General features: G+C 33.3%; 1 protein-coding gene and 1 long non-coding RNA gene across 5 annotated transcripts in view; both read right to left on the bottom strand.

The window, feature by feature from the left end:
- Positions 1–27,365, bottom strand: part of METTL15 (methyltransferase like 15) — a 171,679-nt gene that overhangs the window by 96,725 nt on the left and 47,589 nt on the right. The gene's annotated exons all lie outside the window — the stretch shown is intronic.
- Positions 6,040–26,038, bottom strand: LOC118501314. Its single transcript, XR_004903950.1, has 3 exons — positions 26,026–26,038; positions 24,804–24,806; positions 6,040–6,183 (listed from the first exon to the last, which is right to left on the bottom strand). It is a non-coding gene; the product is annotated as an uncharacterized LOC118501314 (long non-coding RNA).

The following is a 27,365-nucleotide window of genomic DNA, read 5'->3' as shown; positions in this document are numbered from 1 at the left end:
AAAACCTAGCTCTGGCCTCTTCCCACTTCATCTCATAATACTCCCCCATTGAAATTACATAATTGAACTGAAATAAAAACAATCGTTCTTTGAAAAAGTATTTTTCCTTAATATGAAGATAGTTGTGGGAACTTTGTATCTTTTTCAAATGTATTTCTCAATTATAGTTAACATACATCATGTTAGTTTCAGGTAAACAACAGAGTGATTAGATATTTATATACCTTATGAAGGGATCACTGCATACGGAAAAATCATAGTTTAATTCTGTTATTATACATTGCTCTGTCTTTCTATAGAATATCTGGTGCTACACTCTCATTCCTCTCAAATGCGATCGGCTTTAAGACTTAGCTAAGGCTGCTCCCTGAAGAGGGAGATTGACAGAAATCAAGCGATTTACCAAAGACCATCCTGCAGAGAGTAGTAATTAGATGGTTTGTTTTCAATCCACCAGTCTAACCACTGAAATTTTCAGACTGGAACAACACTGTTAAAATCTGACATGAAAACATGTTTAGCCATGAACAGTATGAGGGCAGCTCTTCAAGTTTCATTTCCCTAATGTTGATTAGTCATTTCCAATCTGTGAAAGATTCTTAATAGTAAGTTCTCATCTGAATTTGGAAACAATATGGCTGATTCCACTTTAAAATTTCTTCTTATGATTGTTTTCTTTTCTGGCCATCATAAATTCTGAATTTTTAGAATTAAAGTACTTTTGAAAGAATTTTAAACTTCACCTATTTGCAACGGCTAGTTTCATTTTCAAATACTAAAATATCTCAGCTGTATACTAAACTTTCTGGATTCTTTTTTCTGGAGGTGATTTTATTAAAATATATGACATTAATTAATAATCTGTATTATTTACTGACCATTCAATATATATTAGGCCATCAAAGCAATCCAAAGATATTAAGTTATGGGCCTTCCAATATGATGAGAAAATTTAGACATGCACACAATAACTACTATTAAAACGAAATCAGCAATATAAGAAAGGCATACATAACATTTTATTAGGTATATAAAAAATAGATTTCATTTTAATGTGTAGTAAGATGGATGAAATAGAGATAGGTCATAATTCCAGAGGGCCTGAAGGCTGAGCAGAACTCAGGGCTCATCCTTTGTTTTTGCTCTCCTACATTCCCCAAATCGAATCAGTTACCAAAGGCTGTTCATTTTAACATATAAAAATATGTTTTGAATCTTTCCAATCCCATTTTTAATTTGCTTTATTACTATAATAGGCTCACAACCCATGTCTGTAATCTCACTTCTTTCTAAAATAAAACTGTGGCATGTAACAATCCTACTTAATCCCCCCTCACAGGCTCTTCAAATCCACATGAGAGCGTCCAAGGGATAATATTCTTCATTTTCTGGCCACTGTACTTCTCTCTAATATCATCTCTCACTACCCTCAGACATGAATTTCACAACATTTTCTCTAGCCATATAGTTTGTGCATTTACCAAACATGCCAAACTGTCTCATACCTTTCTTCCTTTTTGCCTCATTCCATCTCTCACAAAACTTCACCTCAAACAATTATGCTCGTAACTCTATACTAAGAGTCAGAGAAACAACAGTAGGCCAAACCAGAATTGTTCCCTACTCTCATTTCAGCCTGCAGGTCTTTGTGTCTTCAATGCACTGTTTTTTCTTTCTAAAATATACCCTCTGGAAGATGCCCTAAATATCTGTGTCTCTGCTGCCAAATAATACATGATGCACAGACTATAACAAAAAGATATGTGCTGAATAAATAAATAAAAACAGAGAGAACTGAATCTTATCAAAGGCACATGAAAGGATATGTCATGTATAGAAGGGCCAGTTGGACCTAAATCCAGGATTTATTAAAATAAGATGATGGAAGGGAGAAAAAGGGAGAAAAGAGAAACACAGAGAAATTAACAATTCTCTATGTGCCAGGTATTATGCCACTTCTTTTGATATGTCCCTTATTATAATCCTCAAAGTATCCCTGTGAGATAGACAAACTAGGAAATAATGTTGGAAAGACAGTGTGAAATTAAACTGTAGCAGTCCTAAAATGCCAGGTTAAATAACTTGCATCATGTTTGATAGGTAATAAACAGCTTCTTGGACTTCTTTTTTTTAAGTACAAAAAATAATCTGCCTGCCAACAGTACTGGATAGATGGTATGGTGTGAGAACACAGTGGTGACCTGGGGTAGGGCAGTCAGGTGAGAGGACAAAAGCATGAGCTGGCAACTGAAATGGACAGTAATGACAACAGCAATAATGTTGGTACATTTATGGAACACTTATTTCATGCTGAACATAATGCTAAACATTTTAGCTACATTATTCATTCATTTTATACACAGTCTTAAACACATACACATACACATGCATGCAAATATACATACAATTAATTGAATGTGATTCTGAAAACCACACTCTGAGGCAAGTTACTACCTCATTACCACTTTACAGAGGAGGAAAGGCTAGATTTAGAGAGGGGTAGGTAATTTGTCTGAAGCACAGCTAATAAATGGTGGAGGCAGATTTTAAAAACAATTCCCTCTCCTAAACCTATACTACTTTGCTTTTTGGTTTTAATAGAGGTAGAATAGACTAATTAGATATGGTGAGTGGAGAAGTGAAATAAAAATTAATCACAGTGCATGCTATCTGAGTGACTAAGACACCATTTATTATGCAATTATTAGATGCCAGCACTCACTATGCCACACATTTTAAAGGCTTGATTAATTTAATTATCTGTATGATAAATAAAATCATCCAATTTTACAAATGAGTATATTAGAGCTATTTCCTAGAAAAACATGAATTGGTCAGTACAATTATATACAGACATAGAAATAAGAAAAGCATTCCTTTTCCCTCCTGTCCACACTGTCCCTACCTCCCCCACCGCCTCACAATAGTGTAAGAAAGGACAAGAAACAACTTCTTACTCCAGAAGACAGAGAACTAAAAGAATGAGAAAACACAGGCTGCTTGACATGGAGAACAAAGAGGCTTAAAATTTCCATGTGGGAATAGAATAACTCTTTGTAGTAAACTTGAAACACTGGAGTGAGGGATAGTACCAAGCAAAGATTTTGAAGAGAATAATAGTAAAAAAAAAAATCTGCAAATGTAATAGCATTAATCCATAGTGGGAACAAGAAGTTTGGTTTCCAAAAATGTTCAAAGAACGTTAAGTTCCAATTATATGTTTAAAATCTCATCCTAATCAAAAACATTGATACATAAAAAGATAAAGAAAGATAAAGATAAAGAAAGATAAAGATATCTAAGATAAAGAACATTCATTATATATGACCCCTTATATCATGCAGCCTTTGGGAATATTGTACCCAAAATACTATGTACCTACACATTTCGTAAATATATATTTACCAAAGGTGGGGGTGAGGGGTAGGGGAGTGCTTTGATGTAATTAGTGAGGCAAAGTTAACAGGGACGAGCTGGTTATTCAGATGTGACATAATATATGATTATGATACAATGGATATTTGGACAAAAAAACTTCCAAAAGTTATCTGTTTTATAATCACTAAAATCTTTATAATGCTAAAGCAACCTACTGTTCTACTACTGTGTTCTGAATTACTCAAGACTATCACTGACTTGTCTCTTATTTATCTTTTCTGCCTAATCTGTTGACAAACAGACATTTGTCTCAGTGCTCCATTTGTAGTCCTGAAATAAATTAGAACATATAATTGTGAACATAGAAGGCCAATGACCTTACAGTCAGCTAACATTGTGAACAAACGTTTTTCCTCCCAAACCCCTTGATTTATTATTGCTTTGTCAAGTTCTGTTGAGTATCTGTTTGCTACCTGCATATTCTGTTTAATTTGTAACTATTACATGGGTTTATGTAAAAGGAAAAAATCTCAAAAGCACATAAAATTTATACCACAAACAAAATAATCAATGCATTGCAATAAATTTATTTCTTTTCCGTTCTATCAAGAGGATGGTGTTACTATGACTCATTCTGCCTAAATTCTGCAAACATTTCATCTTGTAGCTTCAATTCTATCCTATTTACAACAGAAATCTTTGTCATACAAACTCATTTTCCCCTTCTTTATAAAATATGTTCTTCAATTAGATTAAATTAAATAATTGGACTATTCACTCCTCTTCTTGATGAGTAGCTTTTACTCTTATCTGTACCATGGGATGAATTTCAATCGTAAGTCCCAGCCACACAGTATGGACCGTCACTTGATCAACTTGCAGATGCAATGGTTGAATTAAAAAAATATAGCTAAAAACAGTATGGCATGGCTGGTGTCAATAAGCTTAGTTTCACAGAGCTCTCTAGCTCAGACAATGCCATTCTGTTAACATCATTTTTAGTAAGAAAATTAGTTTTTATCTACATCATCAAGAAATGATTACAACATATTCTGGACGAACTTTCCTGTGAACACATTCTATAACTACTGAGAAAGGTAAACAGGTATTTTCTTCTAAGAATTATTATAGTAGTCTGAAAAACAAAGTGAAAACAATGCAGTACTAACCTCTTTAATCAATGTATTTAACAAATGCTCTTTTCAATTTTGGGGGGGGTACTGTGGCACAAATCATTTTACTGATGGCAGTTATAACATGGATCTGATGTTAAATTCTTACCAGCATTATTAAAATAAAACCAATGATGGTAAACTTTTCTATTACTTGGCCTTCAAATAACATCATTTTTACACAAGTCACAGTAGACCAATATACATACCTATTAGTGTCCAATCCACTGTTTGTGTATGTGTGTATGCGTGCACAGCTGCAGACACATGTATGTACGCACATGGACACTGCATTTGTGTAGGGGCAGGGGAGCAGGAACTTCCATATTCTTTACCTTGTTTAAACATGTAATTCAAGATTGGACAAGTTTCAAACTCAGAATATGAAAATACTAAACCACCATGAAATATTAGAAAGTGTGGAAATATTAGAAAGTAAAATTTAAGGACTGAGAAATAGTTTCATAGGCAAGTAAGAGGAAAAATGACTGGGGAACTATATTTAAAAAATAATCTAAGCCCTGGCTGGTGTAGCTCAGTGGATTGAGTGCAGTCTGTGAACCAAAGGGTCACCAGTTTGATTCCCAGCCAGACAAGGCACATGCCTAGGTTGCAGGCCAGGTCCCCAGTATAGGGCCATGTGAGAGGCAACTACACATTGATATTTCTCTTACTCTCTTTCTCCTTCTCTTCCCCTCTCTCTAAAAATAAACAAAATCTTTTTAAAAATAAAATAAAATAATTTAAAATAATTAGAATAGGCAGGTTCAATGAAATAACTAAGTACTTTTAGAACAAACTTCTTTGTGACATTCAAGTAGTATATAAAGTAAAAGACAAGATATAAATGAGGCAGCAGGGTGTAAAAGAAAGAGGCTGAAGGTCAATATGTCTGGTTTCTGGTCCAGAATTTATTATTTAATTGCCATAAAAGTTGAACAAGTTACTTCAGTTTTCTAAACCTCATACTCCTCCTGTGTAAATTGGGATAAACACAACATTGTAGTCCATGTTACCAGGTTAATGGGATATGCAAAAATAAGACAATGTACATGGAGAAATGTGACAATAGTATAGTGCTCTGTAAATATTTTTAACAAAATGCATTTAACTTAAGAAAATAATTATTCACAAAGGCCTAAATTCCATAATAATGTTTACTAAATACAAAAGTATTTAGCCTACAAAACAACATTTCATGGCTTCCGAACTTTAAGAAAACCTTCAGTTGGTGGGTAGTTTTTAAAAGGAGTCTCTCGATAATGTAACACTTTTAGAGACAGAAATCTCACAGAATTTTAAATGCAATAAAAATTTCCAGTGGATATATTTGAAATAGAACAATTCCTTAATTGGTCTGACCTTGCTGCGTCTTAAAACTAAGAAAACATCTATGAATTATCTTTTAATTGGGCCCAAAGTTTTAACAATGCAATATATCACATGATCATAATATTCTTTAGAGACATTTTGGGGGGGTACAGGGAACTTTATTGATGGTGTATGACAAGGCAGGGCTCCCTAAGTCCCTCTCCTCCCCAGGGGGTCTAGGATGGAAACTGGAGGTCAGGAGATTCTCAGTGTGTTGGGGGATTGATTTGGGGCAAGGACTCCCCAGCAGCTGAGGGTCTCTCTTTCTGTCACTAAAGACATATTTTAGAACGTAAATATTATTATATTTATTTTGCAAATAATAACAATAGCTTTAAAGATTTTTATTATTACCCTTTAAAATTTTACCCCACTACTAATCATATTTTGAAATATGTAAACAACTAACTCTATATAGGAACAATGAATTGAACAGCGTGGCTTATTTAACTAAATTGATATTCTAACATATTGCTAGGAACAAAGCACCTATAATTTGCAATTTTTAACTGACTAGGAAGACTTTATACAACTTTCACAGTGCTTGATTGACTCAATGGAAGAAATATTCATACTAAAATCAATTAGCTGATTAACTTGACAGTAATGTAAAAATTATGTACTTAATTTTATAAATTCTGTATGGAGAACACAGAATTTTGGAATATAAATTTTCTGTAGAGGTACATATTATAAAACATACTCCTAGTTTCCTAATGGAAACTTGGGAAGTCTATTTGGAGAGTCCAAACACACATCTACAAAATGATTCAGTAAGAAGGAAGAAAATTCCAGGCATGTCAAAGGCCAGTGTATCATTACATGACAGTGTTAACAGAGTATATTATGCTTTAGGGAAGGAAATAACACTCTATGCAGGATGATCTGAAAAGTCTCCTTTATCAAAGAAAACGGCACCAAGTCAAACCTGGTTTATAACTACCTAAGTACCTAAGTACCTGAGGAAAAACATCTAAAACAAAGGCAAAGAAACATTATTCTTAAATCATTAAGTGACTGAATTGTATGCAATACAGGACTTGAAATAAGAAATAAGCAGGTCGATTGTCAGGCTGTTGAACCTTTCCGACTCTGCTGTTCGTTATCAAATGCAAACAAAAACACTGACCTTACAGAGTTATAACAAAGATTAAATGAATTTGTGGTGAAAAGTGCTTAGAATACTTTCTGGCATGTAATGAGAATCCAAAAACACCCTACTACTTCCACTGACAAGAAGCAGGAGAACAGATGCGAACCCACGAAGTGACAGGACTCACACCAGAATAGTGACAGATAGGGGAAGGAAAGGTCCCTGTGAGGGAAACGACAGACGGAGTGCTGCCAATGAAAAGTATTCTGAGAACTAAAGCTTACTTTAAATATAAGCAATACATTGGAAGAAACGTTAAAGTTGTCACAAAGCTTTCAAACCAGTTTCCATGAAAGAATGACCATAGCCCTGACCAAAAAAAAAAAGAGGTTTCATCAGAGGAAATCATCTGTTTTTCAGGGAGTCACCATGATCCTTTCAAAATCTGACTCTGAAGCACCAATTTATAAGCAGAGGCATTTTTTCCTGTGTATCCATAACCACTTTTAATTTATCAAGATAGTTTTATATCTAAATCAATGACATGAACAGGCTTTGTGTATCAATTCAAGATCACTTGCAGGCAACAGGTCATATTATAGATGGGCCCATTTATTATTGCTAATAACAATGGCAAAGATTCATTAGATTCTTTCTATTTGCCAAGCAGAGGGTTACCTTACATAACAACACTATGAAGTAGATGCTATCATTTTCATCTCATGTACAGAGATAACTCGCCTAAGATTGCATGGTTAATACATTAAAAAGGCATTTGAACTCATGTAGTCTATCCTTTGAGTCTATGCTCTTAACACAACCTCCTATAATTTCCTATAATTTGATTTTGAATAGCACAAATATCAGATCACAGTAGCCCTCTTCTTCTCAGAACTTTGTGATAGCTTCCCATTTCACAAAGTTCTGCTTCAAAATTTGCCCAGCGCACCACACCCAATTTGTGTGATTTCATCTTCTCTGCCTAACTCCTGGATCAGTCTGCTGCAATTACCGAAGCCTTCCTCCTGTCCCTCAGACACTGCTGTCACAATGCCTTTGCACTTAGTGTCCCATCTGCCTGCCCCTGGCAGCCCAGACCGTAAAGGACAGAACACTTGTGCTGTATTCCCTTTTAAGTCTTTGCTTAAAAATAATCATCTTAGCAAGGCTGTCCCCAAATAAACTACAATCCCCTTATTCATCACCAACATTCACTTTACAAAACTTTATGGCTTTACTTTTTCTCCATAGCACTTATCTAATGTAATATATCTTATATCTTTCTATTTTTAATATGTTTATTATCTATGTCCCATCACTTGAAGACATGCTGTAAGAGGCTAGATACACTTTTGTACCTCTAATACCTGAAACAGTATCTGTCACATAAAACTGAATAAATATTTGTTGAATGTATACGCAAATAAATGAATATGATATATTGGTAACAAAACAAATTTTGCTTTCAAAAGAATAAAGGAGAAAAGGGAATAAGAATTAATATTTATTGGCCCTAGCCAGGTAGCTCAGTTGATTAAGAGCATCATCCCAATATGCCAAGTTGAAGGTTCGATCCCTGGTTAGGGCCCTTACAAGAATCAACCAATAAATGCATAAGTAAGTGTAACAACAAATCAGTGTTTCTCTTTCTCTCTCTGCCTCCCTCTAAAATCAATTGAAATTTTTAAACACTGTTTATTGTGCATCTATGTTTGCCAGGAAGTATATTAGGTGTTTAGCATGTACTAACTAACTCAATGCTAATCTAATTCTCCTGTGAGGTAGATATTATTTGCTCTCCCTATTTTATAGAACATTACAGAGACTGAAATTAAGCAGCTTTTCCCAAAACAAGCTATAGTAAGTAATGAAGCCAAGGTGTGAACATCGGTCTTTTTGATTGAGGGTCCATAAGCTTCCTGCTTTATCAACTTGTCTCCTGTAAAATATTTTAAGTTATGGCTAAGATTTCCACATCTAATCTAGCAAGAGTTTTTAAAAACATTTCCATGAGTAGGCCTCATCATATTCATGTGGAGGGATGCAATTATAGGAAACTTTTCCAATAAACACTATTATGATGATTAGTTTTATATGTCAACCTGGCAATGCTATAGTAATGCAGTTATTTAATGAAACACTGAGAAAACATTATCTGTGAAGATACTTGGTAGATGCAGTTAACATCTAAAGTCAGGTGACATTAAGTAAATGACATTAATCTCTGTAATGTGAGTGGGGCCTCCTCAAATCAGTTAAAAGGCCAGCAGAGCAAAATCTAAGATTTCCTACAGTGAGAGGAAATATTTCCTCAAGACTACAGCATCAATCCTTGCATAAGACTGCAGACTGCCACCTGCCCTACAGACCTCAGACTTGCTAGCCCACACAAATACGTAGCCAATTCCTTAAAATAATCCTATATGTATATGTATATGTATATGTATTAGAACCTATTGACTCTGCTTTCTGGAGAACCCTGAATACTGCCTAAATGTCTGAAACAATAAAGAGAACCAAAAAGAAATTCCAGATGTAGACTTCTCGAAATGCAGTGCATATAACAGGTGATAAATATTTGTTAAGCATAGAAAAACAAATATATGGCTTGCTTACAGAAAAAAAAGAGAGGAAGTCTACCAAATCCTTAAAGAAACCATTATCTGTCAGGAAAAGCTGTTTAAATAAATTTCAGATTAGTATTAAATGAAGATCCTGTTTAATTTGACTAGTGTTATCAAAATTCATTGAAGATAACTGGAATTAGTGTTAATGACTTTATTTGATTTGGATCTTATATTATATATCCTTCTTTTAAAAGGTGTTCTTTACTATGGAAATTGGCATGAGCTATAATTTTTGACATAACTAATTCAATAGAGCCCCATTAAAGCACTGTCAACACCAAGGGGGTACACTTCAGAACACTGAAAACGGAGTTAGCACAGGGGATTCATTTAGAAAAGAATCTCCGCATGACCATGAAAAAGCAATTTAAAAGGTGAGCTTTAATATTATGTAGAATAAAGACACATGACAATAAATTGTACACTGTAGATCACTACACAAATATTATTTTGCCATTAAATATTTTATGGTGACAGTAATGGTATGACATATAACGCTACCTCAAATGTGTTGAGAAATATTGTCTTTCAAAATGCCAGAGATCAAAAACCAGAAAATTAAATCAGGCAGTGAAAAGTATTTATTACCTACGAAAAATAATTTAAAAGCTTGAAAGTCTCACAACAACAGACCTACTACCTGTGGAGTTTGACTGCACCGGGACTCTCAAAAGCCTAGCTTATGAACAGTTCGCAAATCCTATATTGTGTATCTCCTATTCTTCCCCCAATTATGACACCCTACCCCCGACTTCAAACAGTATGGCTGGAGTACTAGAAGCAGTAATTGAAAGTAATACGAGTATTTCAGAGTTACAATAGTATTTAGACATGAAATATGAGCATTATTGCAGGAGTGATTTTGGTTTCTAAATAGTAAGTGTAACATGTAAACTACTATAAATATATTTTTAAACACCAGGACAATATTATGTTAGGACGCAAAGGGAATGACTTCTTTTTTTTAAGTTACTTTATTGTTGTTCAATTACAATTATCTGCACTTTTCCCCCACTACTCCCCCCAACACCCCAGCGAAGGGAATGACTTCTTAAAATCAAAATCTATAAATTGCTATAACAAAGGGAAGCTAGTTTTCCCTATACTTGTTTTCATTTTTTTAAAGTGGTTGTTCTGAGTTATTTCTATTTATTAAAAACAACCAAAAAAGTCCTATATTTTAGTTCATTCTAAATTAAATCATTTTAAATCATTCCTTCTGGATTTAAGGAGAAAACATTATTAAACTAGACAAAAAGTCATTTCTTCTAATCATTCTTTCAACCATCACTTAAAATTAAACTCCTACCCCCAATTCTCTATCTCCTAGATGTTACATTTCAATAAACATGACTTCAATTAAGTTGACAATCACTTAAAGCCTGAAAATCTTTTAGTTATGCCACGTTGTGTATTCCAGGTGTTACCATTTATTGTCAGGCAATATCATTTGTGTTTATAATGCAAAGGACCAAGCCTATTTACCTGATACAGTATTAAGAGAAGGTAACACAAAATAGATGACATAATATTTGAATAAATACCAGATCCTGAGAAAACAGGCAAATAAGCAAAGAAGTTTAGCTGACTAATCTACATTTTAAATAAAACATAATACCACAAATAACTTCAGATGATCTGGTTAACTACTATGAAAAAGGCTTTAAATATATAAATACTGACATACTGAATAGGTCAGGAGAAGGCTAATGAAAAATAGTCCATATTGAAATATTAGCCCAGATCAAGAAAATTCTTACTCTTGCTAGGAAAAAATTAGGCAGGAACAATTGGCACTTTTCATTTAGTTAGTAAGATATTTTATTGTCAGAACACGATGCTAAACTATATTTTCTGGCTATTAGTTTTCACAGTTGGCTTAAAAATAAATCAACCTTGACTTTCACAAGTTTATCCAATTTCAGGCATGCAATTGTTGTTACTTCTTAAAATATGTCTATGTCAAAAGAACTCTTCTATAATATATCACCATTTGCTTTTTTATACTTGGAGTTCATAATTAAACAGTAAAATACTACCCCCAAATCCTAAAATATACCACAGATTTAAAGCCACATACTATTTTTAGAAAAGGTATTTTAAGTTCTAAAAAAAAAGACTACTATTGACTGTTCTAGTACAAATACTTTTATAAAAGATACAGCACTTAAAAGGTAAATTTATGTTAATATAAAGCACAAGAAAAAAATTAGATTTTTTTATCTTAAATTTCTATTCCAGGTTTTTTCTAAGTCTCCCAATTTTAGTTAATTATTGAATTTCAAGAATATCACATAGAGGACAAAAACAATTATCACAAAAAGGAAGGGGAAAAAAGCAATCTGAATTACGTAAACCAGACAAAGACATTATAGGAAAACTTACACAAATTTTAACAACTTACATAGACTAAATGTTTGCTTCAGAATTTCAGATGAAACTTTAAGTAAAAGCATTATCACCAATTTTAAATTCTACAGTCAAGTATAACAACATTTGTGCTGATTCAATCCTACAAAAGAATTTATAACTTCAAGGATAACTTTAAAATAAAAACCTTATTATGATAATAATATGAAAGACACATCACTTGCCTTTGGGAGGTTTACAGCATCTGTCTGCTGTCAAGCAAAGTTATTAGTGAGATCAGTGTTATAACTTTATTATGCATTATAATATAAATAAAATCTAGAATAATGCTCACTGGAGCCAGTCTACATCTATTACTTTAGTTGGAAAATTTCTAACTAAAGCAAATGAGTTAAGTAGAGCAAATATTGCCTTAATCCATCATTACAAATGTTAAAAGTTTGCTTATTTTGTAAATAAATGCTCCAGTTTCACATTATTCACATTATTAGTCCAGCTAATATAAACACTAATTCTGCCTCTTTTGTCATGATCTTTATCCAGGTATCAAAATACAAGTAATTCAATAGATAATTACTAAATACTCCCTGTAAAGCATTCATGCTAAGCTCTTTATATAATAATGTGGCTGCAAGATGACTCTAGGCAAGTTATTTTACCTCACCAGACCTTAATTTTCTCAATAATAAAGCAAGGAAATTTTTAAAAAATCTCTCAAGATCAAACATTCTGCAATTCTAAAACAAATAGAATCTAAACATAACTGACTCTAAATAAAAAGATATCCTCTTTGAATTTTTAATGACATTAAATAGATTTGAAATAACTTTATTACACCATGTGACATGAGCTGAAAATTTAAATCCAAAGAGTAAGCTATCAAAAGATTGATAGGTATTGAAATAATTTTTCCTATAATTTCTGAAAATAGTAGTTGATTTTTATCACCATTTAATGAAAATATAAATTATCATGGTTACTGTTACTCATGGGAAAAAAAGGTTCACATGAGAAAGGAATTTTATCCATATTCTAGGATGAATGCAAAAAGAAGACACCTACTTCTGTTTTCTAAATAAACTATTACTCTCCCAGGTAAGAGAACTACTAAAGGAAGTTGGAAGCCAGAGGCTTCTCTTTATGAGAAGTAATCGGTAAAATAAATATCAGTAATAAACAACATTCAATAAACTATTGCATAACTATTGATCAAAAAATTAAAGCAGTCAATGAAGCACAATCTACACTTAAGAGCAGATCAATTGCATTAACTTGAAATACAGAGCACTGTAGTGGGCTCTAGCAGGGGCCTTGAAAAGAAAAATTATAAATCAATAGCATTGCAAATATATATAAAATCTGTTTCAAAAAACTCAGTGGTAAAGCCTTCATAACTAAGTGTTGTTGCAATGAAAACAACTGTTGTAATCAATTTGTGAGTCTTTCGTTTTATTGAAATTTCCCTTACACTGTTATTTGAACAAAGCATAAAATACTCTTCTATGGCATCCTAGTGGTATTTTATAAAATGTAAGATTTACTGTATGGGCTAGCTAATTGCCATGGGGAATCACCAAATGCAAATGACTCACTAATGGATGTTTTCTTCCGTACACGTTCACCAGGTGTAGATTCCAACTGATGGAGTCAGGATGTTTTTAAGTTAGTCTCTTTCATTTACTACCATTTGCTCTATGGTGTATTTGAGACTTTAACATATTGATCTAGATTTGTTTTTCAAAATAAGAAATTAAGGGATAGATATAAGGAGTTTATAAACAATACTAAAGAATTCAAATTAGAGCTTTCAGAAAAATCCTTGGAGTTATTTCATAGTCTCTTTCACTACAAATAATATTTGATATTGACTTCAGACATAATCCTATTTTTCTCTATTATGACATTCTGTAGGCTTTGTTTCGTTCTTCGGAAAATAAAGAATGAAGAGACAAAGGACATAATGCCATTACACTAAACACACAAAAATCTTATTAGGCAGTTCAAGTTATTAGCAACTCTGTGACACTGTTTATACCCCCATATTTCAAAATAGTACTTTAAAGAAAAATGAAATTTGGGATCAATGAATCAACACTAAATAATTTAACATTTTTTGTGGGCTTCTGATGGAAATGAAAATTCAACAATATATGTACTAACACAGTGTTTCGGACAATTTGGAATGTCACCTATATGCTATATTTTATTACAAGTTCAAATGTGCTCTAGGAAATAAAACAATAAAATAAGCTATATACTTAAATTACATGTTGAGCAGAATGTGATAAATCATACTTCATGAATGGAAACATTAAAAATAAGCTAAGATGAATGAGTTACAAAGAAACAAGTTTACATATTTTTATACTATCATTTATGCGAACAATCACAGTTTACTTCAGCAAATAAACACTGTTATTTTAAACCAAAAGAAGTTAGTGATGACTTTTCCCAGTGTAAAAAAGAGAAAGTAACAGAGATTTGGTATCAATAATTCTATCATTTATATTGGGGGAAATTACAATAATAACCATGCTTTTGTTGTTGTTGACACGATTCCAGATGTCTCCCATTCACCCCCAACACTGTCTGCCTCCACTCAACCCCTGCCCCCTCCCTGGCCTTCACCACACTATATTTTAATTATTAAATTTTACATATATATGTGTATACACATATACACATATATATTATGTAATATATAAATGTGTAGATATTATATGTAAATGTGCATAATTTATATTTCTTTGATTATATATTAATTATGATCTCAGTAGTTCATAAACTCCATGAAAACTTGGATGTGTTCTGCTAATGGTTATATCCACAGGGTTGCAAACAGTACCTGAAACAGAACTCTAAATATTAAGTGAATGAATAAATAACATACAAAATTAGGATAAGTGATTCTTCACTTTGCTTTTGCCTTAGGCTTTAAAATATGTAAAACAGTTTTAAACCCAAGAGCACTAGAGGATAATAACTGATAAATTGTTTTATTTCTAAGAATCAGAATAATGGGTTTCTTTTGTTTCATGGCAGAGTCAAGTTGATGTGAACTATCAATAACATAAATGATGATGATAACAATAGCTACTAACTGTTCAACAGGTATATGTGCTAATCATTATCTCAAGATGCTTTCTATATATAATCCCAATAACAATTCTAAAAGATAGGCATTATCATCCTTGCAAATGCACATAATAAGGACAGACAGAAATTAAGGATCTAGATTACGAAACTTGCTCAGGCTTTTGAAAGATGAGGTTGGGATTTGAGACTAAATCAGCCTGACTCAAAACTCATAGCTTTTAAAAGAAACCCATACTCTAGATGAAGTTAAAAAAAATCTAGGGTAGTACACCTATTTTATTTTTTCCCATTTTTAAAAATTTATTGCAGTGACACTGCTTAACAAAATTATACAGGTTTCAGGTGCACACGGCTACGACACATCATCTGTATGCTGCATTGTGTGTTCACTGCTCCAAGTCAAGTCTCTGTCAGTCATCATTTATCCTGCCTTTACCCTCCTCCACTCCTCTCCCCAGCCCTGGCAGTCACACACTGTTGTCCCTATCTGTGAGTTCTTTTTTTCCTCTTTTGCTCAATCCACCCACCAACCCACTCCTCTACAGCCATCAGTCTGCTTTCTATATGTGACTATGTATCTATTTTGCTTGTTAATTCATTTTGCTCATTAGATTCCACATATAAGTGAAATCACGTGGCATTTGTCTTTCTCTGACTGGCTTATTTCACTTAACATAATGTTTCCAGATCTATTCATACTGTCACGAAGGATAAAATTTCTTCTTTTTAATAGCCAAATAGTATTCCATTGTGTAAATGGAGCACAGCTTTTTTTTATCCAATCATCTACTAATGGATACTTGCTTCCAAATCTTGATTATTGTAAATAATGCTGCAATGAACATAGGGGTGTATATATTCTTTCTAATGAGTGTTTCAGTTTTCAGTAGATCTATTCCCAGAAGTGGAATCACTGGGTCATGAGGCAGTTCCATTTTTAATTGTTTGAGGTACCTCCATACAGTTTTCCACAGTGGCTGCACTGCATTCTCCCAACAATAAAAGAGGGTTCCCTTTTTTCCACATCCTCACCAACATTGTTTGTTGATTTATTACTGAGAAACTTTTTGACCAATGTGAGGTGACAGCTCATTGTGGTTTAACTTGCATTTCTCTGATGATTAGTGGCATTGAGCATCTTTTCATATGTCTATTGGCCACCTGTATGTCCACTTTGCAGAAGTACTTATTTGGTCTTTTGCCCATTTTTAAAATGGATTGCTTTTTCTTTTTTCGGCATTGAGTTTTATAAGTTCTTTATAAATTTTGGATATTAACCACTTATCAGATGTGTTGGCGAATATGTTCTCCCATTCAGTGGATTGTTTTTTCATTTTGTTGATGGATTCCTTTGCTGTGCAAAAACTTTTTATTTTACGTAGTCTGATTTTTCTTTTGTTTCCCAGGCCCAAAGAGATATATCAGGAAATATATTGCTAACAAGGAATGCCCAAGATTTTACTGCCTATGTTTTGAGTCTAACATCGAAGTTGTTAATCCATTTTAACTTTATTCTTGTGTCTGGTGTCAGAAGGTCATCAAGTTTCCTTTTTTTTTTTTCCTTCCATGAATCTGTCCAATATCCCCAACACTATTTATTGAATAGACTGACTTTATCCTGTTGCATGTTTTTGACTCCTTTCTCAAATATTGACTATAAAGGTATGGATTTATTTCTGGGCTCTCTATTCTGTTCTATTGACATATATGTCTGTTTTTATGCAGGTACCATGCTGTTTTGATTACTATGGCCTTGTACCATAGTTCAATATCAGGTAATGTGATTGCTCCAACATTGTTCTTCTTTATCAATATCACTGTTGCTATTCAGGATCTTTTGTGGTTGCATATAAATTTTTAGAATATTTCTTCTAGTTCTGTGAAATATGCCAATGGATCTTGATAGGAATTGCATTGAATCTATAGATTGCTTTGGGTAGTATGGACATTTTAACGATATTAATTCATCCTAACCATGAACACATCATATATTTCCACTTATTTGTATCATCTTCAATTTCTTTCTTTAGTGTCTTATAATTTTCCTAGCACAAGTCTTTTACATCCTTGGTTACCTTTATTCTTAGGTATTTTATTCTTTTTGAAGCAATTGTGAATGGAATTGTTTTCCTAGTTTCTCTTTCTCACAGTTCATTCTTGGTGTATAAAAATGCAACTGATTATGTATTTTGTATCCTGCTACTTTACTGAATTCATTTATCAGTTCTAGTAGGGGTTTTTTTGGTGGAATTTTTTAGGGTTCTCTATATATAGTATTATGTTATCGGCAAATAATGACAATTCCTTTCCAATTTGGATGCCCTTTATTTCTTCTTGTCTGATTGCTGTGGCTAGGACTTTCAGTTCTATGTTGAATAAGAGTGATGAAAGCAGATATCCTGTCTTGTTCCCGATTTTAAGAGAATGATTTTTAGTTTTTTCCTATTAAGCATGATGTTGACTGTGGGTTTGTCACATTGGCCTTTAAATAGGACTCAATTTAATATAAAAAACTACAAGGTGCATCACACTGCAGGACAGTAAACAAAATAGAAAGATATGATTTCTGGTCCTATGGAGCTTATTATATATAATTTAAGGGATATTGTGGATAGGTTTTAAATGGGAAAATACTGTAACAATATATAAAAGTAGCTATTTTATGCTTTTAAAAAATGCAATATATTCCCTTTTATTATAACACCTACTTTAGCATTAAACACATTAAGTAAAATGTGGATTAAGTAGGACTGATAATTAAAAACAAATTTGCAATATATCTGCTTTACCCAGGGACAGACTATCAGAGCATTCTCAACAGTGTTTCTTTGGGCCACATTAAGTAAAAGATGGTTTTCACAGGTTACACATCCTCCTAGCTGCCTACTCTGTAGGGAAGACAGAAGAGACTATTAGCATGATTCCTAACTAGTACCTATTATTAATCCTTCCTCCCCTTATAAGAACATAAATGGGCATGTTTGCAAATTATGTAGTGATCCATTACCATAAAATTAACTTGAGTCAGCTATAATTCTAAAAACTTGAAAGTAAAATATTTCAAAATTTGATAATAATGGTAAGAGATAATGCTAATTGAGAATTATAAGCCAACCACTGTCCCAAGTACTTAGATATATTATCTCTAAATATTATTAGTAACAAATTGCTTACAATTGATTATGACTCATCAGTGTGAGACCGCATCTTTATATAACTGATCAGTTATTCATGCCTCTGGGCATGAATATTTCTATATCATTTATCTTGCCTTTTGGCCATTTTCTAGCTCCACAGGACAAACTGAAAGAAGGGAAAATTAACTTAAATCAATCAGTGTTATTGCGTCCAGTAGCTGTTGTCAGAGTCAAGAGAAAGGAAACTAAATCTAATAAAAAATATGAAATATTTGGAGTGTGCATGTGTAAATTTCATTTATTCATGCTTTTTTACTTTCTTTACCAACAATACCTAAGGAAAAACTGGTAACAAACACTCAGTAGCAATTATCAGAATTCACTTATCTTCTTCCTCAAGCCTTACAGACCACCAAGACAAAAAAAGGACTAAAAAATTTAAATAAAGTACCAAGTAACTGGGGAAAGTGGTATTCAAATTTCATTAATCATTTAAGTTGTATTCCATATAAAAATCAACTCATTCTTACTTTGCTTTTTAAAAATTTATTAAAGTGACATTGTTTAATACAATTATATAGGTTTCAAGTGTATAAGTCTACAATATATCATCTGTATATTGCATTGTGTTCACCAACGAAAGTTTTCTCCTTCCATCACCATTTATCCCTCTTTTACCCACTTCTCCCTGTCCCCACCCCCCTTTTCCCTCTGGTAATCTCCATGCTGTTGTCTGTGCCTATGAGTTTTTCTTTTTGTTTTTTCTTGTTGTTGTTTAATTTCTTCACCTTACCGCCCAATTACCCTCACCTCTGACAGCCACCAGTCTGATCTCTGTATCTATCAGTCTGTTTCTATTTTGTTTGTTTATTTTGTTCATTAGATTCCACATATAAGTGAAATCATATGACACTTGTCTTTCTCTGCCTGGCTTATTTCACTTAGCATAATACTCTCTAGGTCCATTTATACTGTCACAAAAAGTAAGATTTCCTTCTTTTCCTATCTTGCTTTTTGTCAGTCTCAGAAAGCAAGAGTTTCTTAACTAGTATGCAGTGAAGAAATTACATAGTAGTAATTCTCTAGTAGGAAGGAGACACAGAAAGAGAGGATTGCCATAACTCATGTTAATATGTCTCTAATAAACACTAGCACCCTTAAATGGCCAGGCCCTTCTTAGTTATTAAAAAGCAACCCTCACTAATTGGGCTAACCCAGTAAAACGAAAAACAGAAAGGAAAAAACTAATCACAGTTTCAGATTACCTTTTATTAAATACACTATTTTTAGGGCAGTTTTAGGCTTACAACATAATTGGCCAGATTACTTTTAAGTCCGTTTTGCTGAATTCAGAATCATGGAAAGATTAATGTAACAGCAGTGATATCAGAAAAAAAAACAAGATCAAAAAAAGTTTGATATACACATCAATCTGAAAATTAGAAACACAGAGGACTCAAGGATTCACTTGCCTGTTTGTTTATTCAGCAATGAAGACAGTTTGTATTCTTAAAAAGCATTGTAATCTACCACAGTACACAGACATCACAAGCTGCTATTTTAAACAACAGAATAGGATGTTTCTGTTAGCTGAAAAATGGAAGGCAAGTGAATGATATGAGGTAATGAGATAAAGGCTTGATTTGAGACTATCTGAATTTGTCGAGAGTGCCTGACATCATTATTCAACAAAGAAATACAAATTAAAATCATTGAGATACCATTACCTGCATACCCAAAAAGCTAAAATTAAACACACTGACAATACCAAATTGTGTTGAGTATGTGAAGCAACTGAAACTCTCATACACTGATTAACAGAAGTGTAAAGAGATTAAACCACTTCATATCACTGTTTAGCAGTACCTACTAAATACTAAATATATGACTCAGTAGCTCCACTGTTAGTTATATACTCTAGAAAAATGAATGCCAATGACTACACAAAATTATCTGCAAAAAATGGTATCAGTTCAATTCATAGTAGGCAAAACTGGTAACTACCCAAAAACCCATTAACAGAAGAATGGACAAATAGATTGCTGTGTACTCATAGAATACTATACTGATTTTTTTTTTTAAAAAACTACTTACCTTACCAAAAATATGCAGCACTAGCACTAACATGTTGAATGCAAAAATATAGACATAAATTAGTATATACTATATGGTATCATTTAAATGAAATTCAAAATCCAGGAAAAGGAGATGATGGAGTGAGAATACTGGTTACCTTTGAGGTAGACTCCTAGGGGGCAGGAATGTTCTATACCTTCATCTACATATAAGAGTATATTTATTCATACAATTTTATGGACTGTATACTTAAAATGTCTATGTTCATGCATGTATGCTAGACTTCACTTAATAAAAATATAAAAATATATATCATCAGAAAATTTACAAGGGAAACATATAGCAATATATATTTAAGCCATCCAAATTTAAAAAACCCTAAGATTATAGATTTCTACCCACATTTATCAGTGATATTATATATAAATATAGATGTACTAAATACCCCAGGTAAAATATTTCTAGATTGGATTTTAAATACATATATACAAATCTGTACAAAGGGCTTTTCTTTTACCATATATTGGGTAAAAATAAATTGTAGTTTATAAAATTAGTATTAAAAAATGGAACATTTAGAGAACAACAAGAAAATGTTAGTGAATATCAGTATCGACCCAGAATGGGGAAGATTTATCATAGCATTAAAAAAAACAAGTGGCACAAAACATTTGACAAATTCATTGTCAAATGAATAAAAACCAATTATTTCATAAAAAGGAAAATTTTTGAAACACATGCACAACAAACCTATACAAATAATTTACATACAAATTTTCAAAATGGGGTAAATATTTGCAATAAATATGATTGAACGAATTAACAAATTGTTTTTAAATGGACACATTAAAAGTAGAGCATATAGATAGATGATTAGATGTTCAATTTTACATATAATAAAAGAATGTCATTAAAATAGAAATAAAGTTCTCTTGACACACACACATACACAAAACACTAATACTGTATCTGGTTTTGAACTGGTAGATATTTTCTGGAGGGTATTTCAGTAAAATTTATCAAACACCATAAAATGTTCATAACCTTTGGTCTACCAGACCAGAGGTGTCAAGTAATTAACACCAATAATATCAAAACTGGAAATAAAGTAAATTTCTAACAGCAGTAAATTATTTAAATATTTGTGGTATATTTTTACAGCTGAATAGTATATAATAAATACACTGTATTTATTTATGTTTGCTAGTATGAAAAATGTTACCAATAAATTGCCACATAAAAACGCTGGGTTAAGAGCAGTGAATGTGGTATGTAATACAGGCCTTCACAAGGGCACAATCATGAATAAGCAGCCACACACACAGTCAAGTTTCCCCTTACTGTACTGTTTGGGCAGGCAAATGAAAATAAAAGCAAATCAAGCAGTCGAGCATCAATCACTTCCACCTTTATGGAAAGTGAAAAGCAAGAAACTTGGTCAAGTATTTCTTCTTCTAAAATCAAAAGCCTTGAAATCCCAAATCAGTATAAACATCCAGTAAAAGTTATAGACTTAAATTACAGTACTATGTTAAATTTTGTCCCACATACATAAAATAAACTTGTGAAACATTATTCAAGTTTTTAAAAACATCCATCTATCCATCCACCAAGCAAGCAAATGAAGCTAAAACCTCTCTTCCGCCTTCCACAATAAATGTCCCACCTGACCTAAAAGGAATCCTAGGAGACCTAAATCCCAATAGACTCCATCACATGTTCCCACATCAGACAAGGAAACCGGTATCAAGAAAAATCATGAAAATTAATAAATTAAAAGAAGAAAGCATCCAACTTCAAATGCTCTCCTAAGTTACTTCATCATTCGGGTAACATGATTTTGCAGTTCTCAGGATTCTGTGTTCTGATTTTTGCTTTTCCATACAACCCAAATGTTGTGCCGATACTGCCATATTTCATATTAAATACAGCTTTCTAAATGCATATAAAACATTTTAGTTGGAGTCTTCACAACCCAAAACACTTTTCTCAAATAAAACATCTGCTTTGCTAGCAAATGTTTCAAATTTGAAGACATTTGTTTCAATCATCTTTGTAGAAATCAGCATTTTTCTTGATTTGAGGCCAAGTACTTAAAATTAACTACTATATATTTTCAATGGAGAGCCCTTATTTACTGGTAGAAATCTGCACGAAAAAATGTTACATGTTAATTCTTTGCACAAAATAGTCTTTATTTTACTATGTCAGCAAAAGTTTATATAAATTATTTTCAAATTTTTACATGTTCTTTCAGACATTATCAAAATGTTTCATTCCTAAAAGACTTATTCAATTAACAATGCAGGAGTCTAAGAAATAACTACAATGTGAATCAGTTTTTAATTATAAAGAACTTTTCTTCTATTACGTCCAGCTAAGAATTATTATATTTATTTTAAAAAGTCAAAACATTTTTCAAATTAATGTATTCTCAATTTTAAAAGTATTATTTAAAAACTTAGACCTTTGATGCCCTTAAAGCAGCTATTCTACTTGAACATTTATGGAGCATGTATTCTGTGCCAGGCAGTTTTCTAAGTTGGTGTTATATATGAATGCTTTGGTTTATTTTTTTAACAAAAACCCTACACAGTAGCATCATAACCCTATTTTACATATTAGGTGACAATCTCACAGAGGTAAGATCAATGGCTCAAGGTCACATAGGTAATAATAACTGGCAGCACTAGCCAGGTCCACTGGGCCACAAAGACGACACACTATACTATCTCCTAAGATTGGAGAGCACGATGCATTACTATATACAGTCAGTATAAATTAATAGTTTCAGAATAGTGGATGATAATAACAAGAATAGCAAACAGTTGTTTAGAATTCATTAGGTTCAAGGCAGTAATCGAAACAATTTTTGACATCAGCTGATTTAACCCTTGTTACACCCCTATACCAATTTCACAGACAAGAAAACAGAGGAGTGGAGCAACCTAACCAAGGACACAGCTACTAAGTCATATGGCCAAGGTCCTGACCCAGATAGTCTGGCTCCTGAGTCAGGCTTTTATCATGACTACACTATAAAGTAAGGTAGTTAAATTTTTAGCTAAGTGTAAGAAGCATAAATTGCATGATTCCAGTTCTGTAAGAAAAAACATCATGTAAAAACAGAAAGTTTGTAAAAGTCTATGCAAATGGGATTGATAGTGATCACCCTCAATTTTAGGGGCTGTTTTTGGTTGCATTCAAACTTAGCTGTATTTTTTAATTTTTCTACAATAATACATATTTCTCTTTTTTAAAAAAAGATTTTATTTATTTATTTTTAGACAGAGGGGAAGGGAGGGAGAAAGAGAGGGAAAGAAACATCAATGTGTGGTTGCCTCTTGTGCCCCACAACAGGGAACCTGACCCGCAACCCAGGCATGTGCCCTGACTGGGAATTGAACCAGCAACCCTTTGCTTCACAGTCCGGTGCTCAGTTCACTGAGCTACACCAGCCAGGGCAATACATATTTCTTTTGAAATATCAAAATACAACAAACATTTTTTAGGTTTTTAAAAATCTGTGACTCACTTTCATCACTATCATTAATCTCACGTTCACTGCCTTTTATCTATGAATTAATCCCCCTGTGTCCAGTCTTCTTTCCCCTCTCTAAACTCTGTAACAACACTCAATTAACTCTGTTACAGCAAAATGCAGAGCTTTGATTATATTATCATGATCTGAAAATACATATTCCTATATACATTTCTTGACCTAATTATCTTCCTCCTCCACCAATATGTGTGCTCTTTCAGCAAGAGAATTTTCTTGCTTGTCAGGAACAGGTACGGCACTACCGCAGCACTCTACAGAAAAGATTCCCAACCTTGGATGGAAAACAGTACGGGTATTTACTGAAAAACATCTGTGTATAAAGGGGACCCATGCAATTCAAACCCATACTGTTCCAGGGTCAAATGTCTGTATTTTTAGTTTCATGTAGTTATTGTTTGAATTATGAAGTCCCAGCCTAGGATTTTACTACATATTAAAAGCCAATTTTAAATAAGCATAGCTGAATCCTGAACTAGAACCATAAACCCTCTAGAACTGAGGACTTCAGTGATACTACAGAGCTCACAGTATTTGAAATGGGGATGCTAATGAAGAAGAAAGCTACAAAGACAATAGAACAGCAGAGCTGGGAAGCGTATATTCTCTGCTTCATCCTACTTGTACTAAGAAATTTCCTGTGCACTTACGAGTACACTGTTTTCCAGACTAACCAATTTAAACCACAAATTCACATTATCATAACAAATACAGAAACTAATCTGACATCATTATCCAAGATCACTAATGGCAGAGAATTAGACACTCAACATAACAGTCAGCATTTGCACAATGGAGGGTAAAGAGAAAATGCAAGTTGGTTAGGTATACCACTAGATTGAGAAAACGGTGAAATGATTATTAATCATATGTGTCTAATTTGGGGGAGGACAACTATAAGCTATGACATAGTATCTGTTTTACTCCCTTTTAAATAGAAACATACATATCCTTTCCAGATACATACTTTCTCCAGTACCAACACTAGAATTAAAATAGTGGTTACCAGGTAATCACAGACAATGGGATTGAAGACAATGGTGCAGGGTCTCTTGTTTTATGATCCCAGGAGAATGATCAATCATGATAACATCACCCTCTAATGTGCCTTTTAGTTTAAATAATCACTCTGCTTCACAGGTGCAGTTTGTAAAGTGCTTGTTTTAGCTTTAGGCCAGTAAAGGAAGATGTAATACTGAGACATTGTGTGTGTGATAAATTAAATATCTAAATGAAGTACCAAGGAAATAGTGATTTCATTAAGTGATTAATACCCAAGGGTAACTAATATTTTTTACAATTTTTAATTAAATTTATTATAGTGGCATTGGTTAATAAAATTATACAGGTTTCAAGCGTATAATTCTATAATACATGATCTGTATATTGCACAGTGTATCTACCACCTGAAGTCAAATCTCCTTCCATCACCATATATTTGACCCCCTTTACCCTTTGCTATCTCCCCCCACCAGGTCCCTTCCCTCTGGCAACCACCATACATTATTATCTATGAGCTTGTTTATTTTTTTAATAAGAAAACATTTATGTAGAAAGTCACAGAGGTAGAAAAGGTGAGCCAGCTGGGCTACATGGGTTCAAGTAATAAGTTACAGAGGCAAAGGAAGGGGCCTTGAAGCTTAGGAGAGAGGAAGGCAAAGGTAATGTGCCTCGGGAAGATCAGGAGGGAAAGGAGCAGGCACACTGCAGAGAGCGCCCCCCTGGAAAAGAAAAAGAGGGACAGGGCACCGTGTCTGAGTTTTTGTGTCTTGTTTATTCATTTGTTACTTTCAGTTTTATACCCCACATACGAGTGAAATTATCAAGTTCTTGAAATTTTCTGACTTCTCTTCACATGATATTCTCCAGATCCATCCATGCTGTCCTAAATGGCAGTATTTCACCTTTTCTAACAGCTGAGTTGTATTCCATTGTACAAAGGAGGACCCCCCAAAATGCCGGAAATTTATGAAAAATTATATTTATTCTTCTTACAAATTTAAACTTCAGTCACCTTCAAAGTACACTCCATTTGATGCAATACACCTATTGGTTTTTCCACTGCTCAAAACAGTTTCTGGACTCATCAGTTTTGATACCTTTAGTGTTTTCCCTTTGAGGATGTTTTTCATCCAGGGAAACAAACTGTTGCTAGGGGCAAGATCAGGTTAATACAGAGGGTGGGGCATAGGATCAAGCTGTTTTTTTGGTCAAAAACTGCTGAACACTCAGTGAAGTGTGGGCAGGTATGCTTGTAAATCACTCTCATGAATGGGCAAATGTGTTGAAAGAGTCTTCAAAAAAAATTCCCAAAAGCTGAATGAAGCCTTTCACAACACCAGGTAGTACTCTGATACCGATGGGTTCCTAGAACACTCACCTAGTGGGGGAAGCCTGTACTACATGAGCCTGCTCTCCAGAAGATAGTCCTGTTTTTTGGGGGGACTCCCCCCTCATAAAAACCGGATCTTTTTTATCAATCATCTACCTAAGGGCACTTTGGTTGTTTCCATGTCTTGGTCACCGTGAATAATGCTGCAATGAACATAAGGGTACATATATCTTCATGAAGAAATGTTTTCAATTTTTTTCCAATAGATACCCAAAAGAGGAATGGCTGGGTCACAGGTAACTCTATTAATCTATTGAGGGACCTCCCTACTGCTGTTTTCCATAGTGACTCTGCCAGTTTACATTCCCACCAGCAGTGAATGAGGGCTCCTTTCTCTCCACAAGCTCTCTGACACTTACGTCTTGTCTTGTTGATAACAGCTTTTCCAACAGGTGTGAGGTGGTATCTCATTGTAGTTTTGATGTTCATTTCCCTAATAACTTGCCAGTGACACTGAGCATCTTTTCATATACCTGTTTGCCATCCGTATGTCTCCTTAGTAAAAGTATCTGTTCAGGTCTTCTGCCCAATTTTTTAATTGGATTCTTTGTTTTGCTGTTGGGTTGCATGAGCTATTTATGTATTTTACATCCTTTGCTTTTTAGGTCAAATTTATAAAATCCTCTCTAAAACCAAGGTCCATAAATTTACTACCTATGTTTTCTTCTATGTAATTTATTGTTTCAGGTTTTATATTTAGAGCTTTGATCTATTTTAGGTTAATGTTTGTATATGGTGACAAACCAATCATTTCCTTCTTTTACATGTGGGTTTCCAATTTTCGCAGCACCATTTAAGGAAGAAGCTTTCTTCTCTCCATTGTATGTTTTTAGCTCCTTTGTCAAACATTGTTTGCTCATATGCATGTGGGTTTATTTCTGGGGTTTCAATTCTGTTCCATTGGTCTGTGTGTGTGTTTTTCTGTTTGTATTTTATAAACTTCATAATTACTATCTCTAAAATTCACATTTAATTTTTAAAATAACTTAAGCCCATTAGTAAAAAATGGCTTGCTTCTTAAAAAAAAAAGAAAAAAAAACAGAAAACAAAGAAAAAGAGCCTCTCCTAATAAATAAGTTATATTTTGGAAAATG

Source organism: Phyllostomus discolor, chromosome 6 (assembly GCF_004126475.2).
Source record: "Phyllostomus discolor isolate MPI-MPIP mPhyDis1 chromosome 6, mPhyDis1.pri.v3, whole genome shotgun sequence".
Taxonomy (NCBI): Eukaryota; Metazoa; Chordata; class Mammalia; order Chiroptera; family Phyllostomidae; genus Phyllostomus; species Phyllostomus discolor.
This window is presented reverse-complemented; position numbering and strand designations above follow the sequence as displayed.